Source organism: Pteropus vampyrus, unplaced genomic scaffold (assembly GCF_000151845.1).
Source record: "Pteropus vampyrus isolate Shadow unplaced genomic scaffold, Pvam_2.0 Scaffold26, whole genome shotgun sequence".
Lineage (NCBI taxonomy): Eukaryota > Metazoa > Chordata > Mammalia > Chiroptera > Pteropodidae > Pteropus > Pteropus vampyrus.
This window is the reverse complement of record NW_011888807.1, coordinates 683,132-693,731: the sequence shown is the minus strand read 5'-3', so window position 1 is coordinate 693,731 and position 10,600 is coordinate 683,132. Positions and strand designations below refer to the sequence as shown.

Below are 10,600 nucleotides of genomic sequence, written 5' to 3'. Positions count from 1 at the left end.
AACACTAAGGCATATATATATATTTACACCTCCCATAGTTAGATTTCTTTCTGTCATCACATATTTGACCCCCTTCACCCTATCTACCTCCCCTCTTCCCCCACCCCTTATCCTATGGTAACCACTAGTCTATAGTCCATGTCCATGAATCTCTGTTTATTTGTCCTGTTCATTTGTTGCTTTTAGGTTTATATCCCACATATAAGTAATGTCAAGAGATTTTCAACTTTTTCTGTCTGGCTTATTTTGCTTAGCATGATTATTTTGAGGTCCATCAAGGTTGTTGCAAATGGCAGTATTTCATCTTTTCTTATGGCTGAGTAATATTCCATTGTATATAAGTATCACAGCTTCTTTAGCCAATCATCTATCGTAGAACACTTCAGTTGCTTCCATGTCCTGGCCACTGTGAATAATGCTGCTATGAACATTGTGTGCAAATATCTTTTCAGATACGGGTTTTCAAGTCTTTGGGGTAAATATCCAGTAGAGGGATTGCTGGATCATATGGAAGATCAATTCTTAGTTTTGTGAGGAACCTCCGTACTGTTTTCCATAGAGGATGTACCAATTTGCAGTTCCATCAGCAGTGTATGAGGGTTCCTATTTCTCCACATCCTCTCAAAATAATCATGTATCTCTTGATCTCTCTTTTTATTTCTTCTCTGATTCAGTTATTCTTCAGTAGCATGTTGTTTAATCTCCATGTATTTGGGATTCTTCCTGATTTCTTTTTGCAGTTGCTCTCTAGTTTCAAAGCATTATGATCAGAGAATGTGGTTGGTATGGTTTCAACCCTCTTATATTTGTTGAGGCTATCTCTGTGTCCCAGTATGTGGTCAATCTTTGAAAATGTTCTATGTGCACTAGAGAAAAAAGTATAAGCAACTGTTTTGGGATGGAAGGCTCTGTAAATGTCAATTATGCCCAGCTGATCTAATTTGTCATTTAAGGATGTTATTTCCTTATAGATTTTCTGTTTGGATGATCTGTCCATATCTGACAGTGGGGAATTTCAGTCCCCTACTATGATAATGTTTTAGTCTATTTCTCCCTTTAGTTCTGTTAGTAATAGCTTTACATGTTTCGGGGCTCCCTGATTGGGAGCATAGATATTAATAAGTGTTATGTCTTCTAGGTGCATGATTCCCTTTATCATTGTGAAGTGTCCCTCAGTATCTTTCTTTACCCTTTTTATTTTGAAGTTTATTTCATCTGATTTTAGTACCGCTACTCCCGCTTTTCTCTGAATGCCATTTGCTTGAAAAATCATTTTCCACCCTTTCACTTTGAGTCCATATTTGTCTTTGGAGCTGAGATGTGTCTCCCAGAGGCAGCATATGGTTGGGTTTTATTTTTTGATCTATTCTGCAATTCTGTGCCTTTTTATTGATGAGTTCAGTCCATTTACATTTAGGGTGATTATTGAAATATGAGGTCTTCTTGGAGACATTTTATCTTTTGCTTTCTGGTAGCTCAGTTTTTCCATCGCTTCCTTGTCCTTGTGTTTCTGTTTTCTTTATTTTGGCTGGTTTTTGTGGGTTTTCCTTCTGGTTCTTCTTGTTTTATGTTATATACTTCAGGCCTGAATCTTCAGTGTGTGGTTACCATTACGAATATTTAAAGGATAGTTATATATATATACAGTCATCTATTTTCTTGTGTGTGTGCCTTATCTCTATTCTCTTTTGTGAATCTGGATTTGAATCCTCCCCTTTTCAGTCATTGTTGTCTCAATTTGTCCCTATGTATGCTGAACGTTCATTACTATCTTGCTATAGCAATTCTCTTTTTATTTTAAGCTTATAATGCCCTGTTCCTGGTAAGGGTTGCACTTCTCTGCTTTTATCAGCCTGCTAGTCACCTTACTGTTAATTATGTATTTCTTTTGTCATTTTGTTTTAGGTGAGCCAACCCCTTTCAATATTTCCTGGAGTGCAGGCCTCATAGTGGAGAATTCCATCAATTTTTGTATGTCTAGAAAGGTCTTAATTTCTCGTTCATATCTGAAGGATAACTTAGCTGGATACATTATTCTTAGCTGGTCCTTCTATCATGTAACAGTATGTCACTTTAGGGCAGTGTGAAGTCTTTGTGGAGATGGGCAACACTGAGAACAGGAAAACAAGTGGCATGGACAGAATTTCATACGATACTCTTAAAAATGATTTCATCTGTAGGAAATATTAAATTCCACTCCTTTCTTGTTTGTAAAGTTTAAGCTGAGAAGTCTGACGATAATCTAATGGGTTTTCCTTTATAGGTACCATTTTCTTTACCCTGGTTGCCTTGATAATTCTTTCTCTTTGTCAATAATTTTTGATAATTTTAATATAATTTGTCTTGGAGAAGGCCTTATTGAGTTGAGATAATTGGGTGTTCTGTTGAATTCTTGATTCCAAGCTCCATCTCATTACTTGGATTTGGGAAATTCTCATCAACTATTTGTCTGAAAATGCTTTCTAGTCCCTACTCCTTTTCTTTGCCTTCGATAATGCCCATTATTCTTATGTTTCCTTTCCTGATGGTATCAGCTTGTTCTTGTATTTCTCTTTCATTATTTTTCATTCTTTGGTTCTCTCTTCTTCCTTCTAACTTATTTCTAGATTTCTTTCTTTAATATTACTGATACTTTTCTGCACTCGGTTGGCTGTATTTTCTAAGCTTGCTATTTCATTTTTCAACTCTTGCAGTGTGTTTTTTTTAATCTCCAGAAGATCTATTCTGTTCTTTTTGAGGGTTTTAATTTCCTTTCTAAAGAATTCATTCTGCTCATTTAGTTTTTTTTTCAATTCCTGAAATTGTTGACATGACTTGTTTCAGATCTCACTGAGTATTTTCAGAAGTACCATCCCGAATCCTCTGTCATTTAAGTTGTCTGTAGCCTTATTTTCTGGAGATTTTTCTCTTTCTTTCCGAGCTGCCTTGTCACCTTGGTTGTTCATGGTGTTTAATAGACTACTTCTCTGCCTGGGTATTAATAGAAGTGTATTCTGCTTTTTTTCCAGAAAGATTTATTATATAAAAGTCTCTCTTTAGCCTGTTGCAAAGAAAGTGCTTTTCTTTTGGTTTCCAGTAGGTGGCATCTAAGCTTCTTGCATTATATAAAGCCTTTGTAATGCCTTTTTTTTTTTTTCCTTATAGATATTTAATCGTGCTGACTACTCTCAGTCTCAGTCTCTGTCTGCGTTAGTGACAGTTTTGGTAGCATTTGCTCAGATTCTCCTGGGGCTCCACGTTATCAGGTCTCAGAAGATATGATTGGAGGGGCCCTCTGGGTTGGGGGTTGGGGGCTGTGGCTCAGCCTCAGTTGTGCAACCCTGGCTGGTAAAAATTAACTGTTGTGTCTCTGCTGTCCTGCTTCTCTATATTCTTCCTTGATGACTGGGCCTTGCTGCCGGAGGCGTGAAGCTCATAGTACTTTCAGGCAGGGCTGTTCAAGGAACTCGTCGCACTTTCTCCCCTCCTTCTCTTTCTATAGGTAGCTCTGGTGGCTGCAAAGAGAGCTTCTTTATTTCCCTCAGTCCACCACCCGACACCTGGGGTTCTGACCAATTGTAGTTCTTTTGCGGAGATCCCACGCTCAGACGTGCTGGTGTGTAGTTTGGGTGTTTTTGTTGAGTTTTAGATGTTCATCTTATTGTTATTTCAATGGGAGGGTTCTGGGAATGTCTCTCACTCCACTATGTTTCTTCAAACGGAAGATTCTATAAAATATATTTTATTATTCAGATTCAGGTATACAGATATTGGAATAGTTTAGTAGATTTATGCCATTTATCTTTAGATTTATATATTTTACCCATATTAGAATTATTGACTTTTTTAGCTAAATGTCGACTCTACTACAAAATCAAGTCTAGTTTTATTTCACAAGTAGTATTATATTAAAAATTTGAGAAAGATTGGAAAAAATGGGACTTTCATAAATGTTTTAGATTTTCAATAAGGCTTTAATTTAATTTTAAAATGTTTATAATTTAAAAAGAAAAGATTCTTGATGGATGCCAAAAGACTAGAATAACCCAGATGTTATTATTTATTTGCACAATCCTGGAAAATGCAAGTAAACTTTCCAGCCCTCATTTGTCTTATCTACAAAGTGAAAGAGATATAGTAGTTAAAGTCTAAAAAGACTGTTTTCACTTCTAGATTTTAACTATTTAACTCATTAATATATTTTTAAGTAAGTAACATAATGCAAAGTTACAACACCTAAAAGAGCAATGCTTATATAAGTTGTAAACTAGAATAGTACTTAGGATACTATACTGTTTAGTAAAACACCATCCATATCCTTGATAAAACAGGGAGAGTTTATCTCAAAAAAAAAAAAAAAAAAAAAAAGACCAACAAATCCCCTGATGCTACTTTTAAAATTCCTGGCAATGACTAGTTTTGCAGCACTTTCTACCCACTCTGTCCTTCTAAAATTTCTACTATAGGAAATAATATATTACTATAAGGTAATTCTATTTTGCCCTCCTGTGTAACCCAACCAAATGGATGTTTTAACATACTATCAAAAATATATTTACTTTTAACTCTATGACAAAATTATAGTAATCATAATAATAGAGTAACAAAATTTTCCTGAAAGTTATTTTACAATTATTATTTTTTCCATTTACTTTTCTTAGAGTCACCACTTGAATTGAACTCATACAAGATTCTTTTACAACCTCATAACTTAGGGCTCTTTTTCATACTCATCATTATATTGGAGTTATTTTATTATAATTTCTGCCCTCAATAAAATTAATTTCTAACAATCCTAGCTATTTCTAATGCGCAGTATCTGACATTCATACAAAGAATCCTCAGGACAAACAAAAGCAAATGGTAGTTGTGGGAGATGAGATAATCAAGTATAGAAACTGCTGGGTCTTTGATGATTCCTAGATCTACTTGGAGATGGGCCTTCCCAATTCAAGAGGAAGAAAGGAATGACGAGGTGTGAAGCAAAACAGAATCTCAAGGAACAACACACATAGAAACTGGAAAAGAGCCGTTGGTTATAATATGAGTGGAAAAGGGACCAGGGAATCACACTTGGTTTGCCAGTAAGGAGACTTAACTTCAAGACTAGTAGAAAGTTCTGAAAATTATCTCATCTTGTATACAGAGGACCCAAGAGCTAGGGTTCTAGGTCTCAGTGTATGGGCACATAATTGAGAATTTAGGATCATCAGGAGCTAAGATTTATTTAAGGAAAATACATAAATCTATAGAGGAATCACAGGCTCCAACTGAAGCAAAATAATACCATCATGGGTCATTACTAATGTTGAAGTCCAGCACAGTTTTAAAACTCAAAATGTAAAGACAATAAATATAAGAGGACAGGGACATGGAATTGAAAGTGTCTTAAGAAACTAATCAGAAGGCATTATTATTTCATTTCATTGATGAGGAAAGTTAGGCTTAGACTGTATAACACACTTGCTTAAAATAATAATTTAAAGGCAGAGATACAATTATCTAACTGAGATTCCCTAAGTCTTTATATTCATTCAAAAATAAAATATTCTCTAACACCTCAGTTCTAGTTGGAACTCAGCTCTGGTGCTTATCTATCCAAAATCAAATGATTGAAAGTTGATGTTAGTCTATTCTTTTATATTTAGTTTTTAACATAGAAGTTCTCTGACAGTATCAGTTGTACATTTATCATTGCAGAGACGTCTTTGTGTATAACATAAGTAACTTTTTGCTTCATTTAAAAGCATTCACATAGTTGTATCTTTTGTGAAAAAAAGAGAATGACTCTTAATTCTTTCTTCACAATAAAATGTTAGTTAAATAGCAATTTTAAATTTAAATAAAATTCTATTTTTTACATTTTCAAATTTTAAAAATAACTTCTAATTTTCATTGTGTAATCACTTCAGTACTTTCAAAATTTCCATGGCACTTTCCTTCTTTTCAAATATGGAATCAAAAGATATATACTACTTCACTTTTTTAATAATTTATTTTATATACAAAGTCAATAATTTTTTCTTAATATTATTTAAAGTATTTCTGAGCTAGTTTAAGGACCAACTACTTTATTAGGTAAAATTAATGAGACAAACTTCTAAATAGAAAGCACAGTGTCACTATACCAGTTATGTCATGATTTTAGCAGCTGATTAGATATTAACACAAACAGAGTTATTTGAAAACTTCTGATGACTTTGGGATGTCAATTGATTTTCAAAAGATCTCATTTTAAAAACTTTCTATAAAATCAAGAATAAGTGATCTGCTTGTTTCTCGCTCCCATCTTTTCTCTTTTCTATTACTTCTTCTCTGTCATCAACATTTTCTTTCAAAATTGGCATGGGTTTAAACTCTTACTAAATTCAGAAAATAAAGTTTTATCTTATTTCAGACCAGAATACAGAAATATTTAGTATAACACAGTAAATTTCATTACTAAATTAAATATCTAGATTATCTAAAAATGGGGCATTTTAAATGATTTTTATACTCTATGACATCCTGCTATAAGATAAACAAATGCATTTTAAGTAAAAAGGTAGAAGTAGGCTAGTAGTTTTCTTTCCTTTCTCTATTTTAAAACATTAACTTATTTTTTCAAAATAGAAGGTAAATCATGAACTATAATGTGGTACCCGCAGTAAGCTAAATTACTAATCTTCTGCTGGCCAATTTATTCTGTAGGCTATGGAGTGAAGTAAATGTTAAAACTTGTTTTTTAAGAGAGACAATGAGCAAAATGAAAGCTGGAGAGAAACATGTTATTATCACTCCCCTTCCTTTTTCAAAAACACAGAGAGGAAAAACGTCTTCTCATCCAAAACTTGTATTCTCTTTCAGCTTCACTGGCCTCCAAGTACATATTTTTGTGAGAGGTTTGGAAGGGGATCCAACATAGTATGTGATTCTGCTGACAACATGTAGCCGAGAATTGGGAAAGAAATGACACTCCTTTGGACCAGAGGGCTGCTTCTCTTTTTCTGTATTTAGAAACCTAACATATGTCTGACCTTGAAGGGGCAGCTTATTTACCACATCATTCTATGTTCTCAGAAGGGGAAAAAAAAGTATGAATTTAATTATATCCTTGTCAAGAGGTAATTCCATCTCAAAAAATTAATTTTCAGCACTTTGGAGTTATTGCACATTAAAAAATATAGTCACACAAAAAAACATGGGTGGCCTGTCACAAACATTATGAAACTATTGACCTTACATAGCTTCATCTGCACAACTATTGATTTTTTTCTGTCTTTATTTTGACATTTTATATGATTTCATCTAAGATTCATCACTGTGGAAATGTCAGGTTTAAGGGTGTGCTTTTATTGTTTGGGGAGAGCAATCTTAGAAATGGTTTACTACTTATCTATTAGAGGCAGTAGGCTGTATTCATCAATGTTGAAATGATTCAGCATCAAGTTATCACACTTATTTTTCCAGACATTTTCAGATTGCTCTTTTTATGCTCCTGAGAAGTGAATTGGGTTGTCACTTTGGGTTTTAGATGTCAATAATTTCTTAACTGGGCCTTAAAACACTAACCCCATGAAAACTTTTAATTTTAGGACTCCTGGGGTATGAGTAACACAACTGTTAACACAATACAGTTTCTTTGGGGAAGGTAATGGGACTCTAAGACATTTCTAATTACTTGGGATATAGTAAGAAATCAATATTTAATGCAATTTTATCATATAAATGTTTTGTTTTGTCCAAATTTTTAAACTAGATTCTTTACGTTGTCTTCCCCCAGCACCATGGGATGGATATATATGAAGTTTTAAAGACTTTGAAAGGAGTCTGTGACCAAAATATCTGAAAATATGTATCACTCTTTTGCTTGGCCAGTTTTTTTTTTTAAATGACATTTGCAGTGTATTAAAAAATAAACCAAAAATAAATATAAAGAAAGAAAGAAAGAATAAACCAAGGACTTCCATTGAACAGCAAGTAATTTATGTGTAAATAGGTTGACTTTTATTAGTATAAGAATAGAAAGAAGAGTCAACAAATTATTTGTGTACTATAGACTTATTTTCAAACCAATCAACATCATGTAAAAATCAAATTTCTAGGCAGAACAAGCTACACAATTTGCAAAGCTCAGTGTAAAATGAAAATGTGGAGCCCTTTGTTCAAAATTATTAAGAATTTCAATAACAGCAAACATTAAACTAAGTGCAAGACCCTTTTAAGTGTCGGACCCTGTGTGACTGCATGGGTTGCATGCCTGTGAAGCCAGCTGTTTCCAGGTCCTAGCCATGAAATTTTAACTTTCTAATTCCATAAGCTAATGAAGAAGACCTCAACCACTTTACACTGCAATTTTCCTTTCTAAAGAAAGCAATCTCAAACTGAAATAATCCATATACAGATTCACTAAAATACCATTAGCAAACTAAATATTTTTTAAAAGCTAAAATATACAAAACATTTTGTTTCAATTATTTTTAAGGTCTCTGAATTAGAGAAATGTTTTAAATGTTGTACTACTAGCAAAAATAAAAATAAAATAAAAGTAAAGCAAAAGTAAATTGCACTTAATCATTATTATGTTAACATTTCCTGTTTATGGGAGGCAAATATAAGAGCTTCACATTTGTGTACACACATTTTCAGAGAAATATACTGTTAATGAAAATGGCAGTACACACAAGGTGACTTTTAGAAGTCAGTTATCCACTATTTTCAAAACGACACTGCTTTCCATGGCAAATAAGAAACTATTATCTGGGCTTTATGTTCTCAACCACTTTCTATCAAAGCAGTAAAAATTGATTTAAAAGGAAAGAAAGCACTGTGATATGACTATATCTTATTTATTAATGAAATATTTTCCTATTGGCCAGAAAGAAATGTTACTAGATGAGATACTATGCTATAAAATTCCCTGGGAGATTTATTCCATATGATGCTTGAATTCCAAGTATTTGTAATGATTTAAAACCAAGTCACTGTACTGAGGTACAATTACATTTTTAGTGGCATGTGTATTTTTTTTCCTTTTAATTGAATGGAAAAATTAAGATTTTGTTTGAATCTTTAATGTTTTAATTATAGAATTTGATTCAGTGAAGAACAATCCTCTTAATGAGATCTGGCCTACATAATGACATTGCTCAGTGTATTATTTAACTAATCAGATTTTTCTTTCAATCCCAGCATTTACAACTTTCTTTTACATATTCAAAGCAGATGATGTTATGCTAGCATGTGTGTTAATGTTAATTGAAGCTATTCAGGTGGATGACAAAGAAAATTAGACCCCTCAGGGTCTCATCTTCTCTTGTAGTTAAAAAAAAAGCTTTCAAGAAATGTGTATAAATTTGAACAAAATATTCTACTCCATGTGCTACTATATCTTTTCTAAGCATTTGATCATGCAATTGAGAATATTTCTGATAAGATATACTTCACATAAAAAGAGTTAAAATAATGAAATGGGTTTATAAAAAGAAATTCCATATAAATTCTGAAAATATAATTTTGACTATAAAATAAGGAAAACATTTTATAATAAGTTGATTAATTTTGTTGAGTAAAATTTTATTCTAACAAAAGAAGAAAATACAAAGTAGGAAAAAGATAAATGCATATGTGAAATGAAAAATGTAATTAAACATATAGGTAAACCACTTATTAACGAACTAATGCGAGTTATGTTTAAAATAAAGTATATACACTTGAGAATGGGGGATGGAAAATACTGGGAGGAAAAAACTCATTGATTTAGTTAATGTGTCAAATGGTCATATTTATATAAATCAGCACCCGGATCTGTTTCTAAATCATAAGATTTTAAAAAACACTACGTCCATGAAACTTTTAATTTTTTTTTTACTCTATGGAAGAGATAACTCTAGAAATCTGTCTTCCAAAGCAAGTATTTAATTCTATATTCAAATACGCACATAAAAAATACTTTAAGAAGAGGTGTGAAAAAATTGCAAAATGTAAATGCTATCTATTGACTTCAAGGAAAATAAAACTGAAAAGAAAATAAAGTCTTTTCCCCAATAGCACAATAAGCAGAAAGAAATACAGTTTCAAAGTACAAGAGAAAATACATAGAGCAATATTTTAGTGGAAATAGAGAAAGCTGAATAGGACTGAGAAAGTATAACAAATGAAAAGTAATTTGCTATCTGCTAATCTAAGAATTATAAAGTTCATTATTCTATCATATTTCACTAGAATTTTAAGCTTCCAGGAATCTCCTTTCCTCAACTCTGTTTATTAAAAAATTTAGTGTATGTTGTTTTAAGTTGCAAAGACTTCTCCATTACCAGAGAATGATTCAAGAGATAGGAATGACTGAAATATAAGAGATTCAAGCAGTATGGTAGAAATATATATAAAATATCATATATAGTGCATGTATGTTATATTATATGATAAAGACTGTTACTGATCTGTGCTAAAAGTGAAATACTGAAAGTTTTACCTGAGTCACTGTATTTGAAATAATTTGTCACTCAGAAAATTCCAGATGGCACAAATATGAGAAAAATCAATCAACATATTGTAATCTAGAAATAGTCACATGAAATTTCCTTCATTTATATCTGTGTCCAATGATTGAGTTTTATTTAAAATATAGACAGAGAAAGGC

The 10,600-nt window shown here is 32.4% G+C and overlaps 1 protein-coding gene across 1 annotated transcript in view; it reads left to right on the top strand.

Moving 5' to 3' along the window:
- EPHA6 (EPH receptor A6) overlaps positions 1-10,600 on the top strand; it is an 841,299-nt gene that overhangs the window by 433,065 nt on the left and 397,634 nt on the right.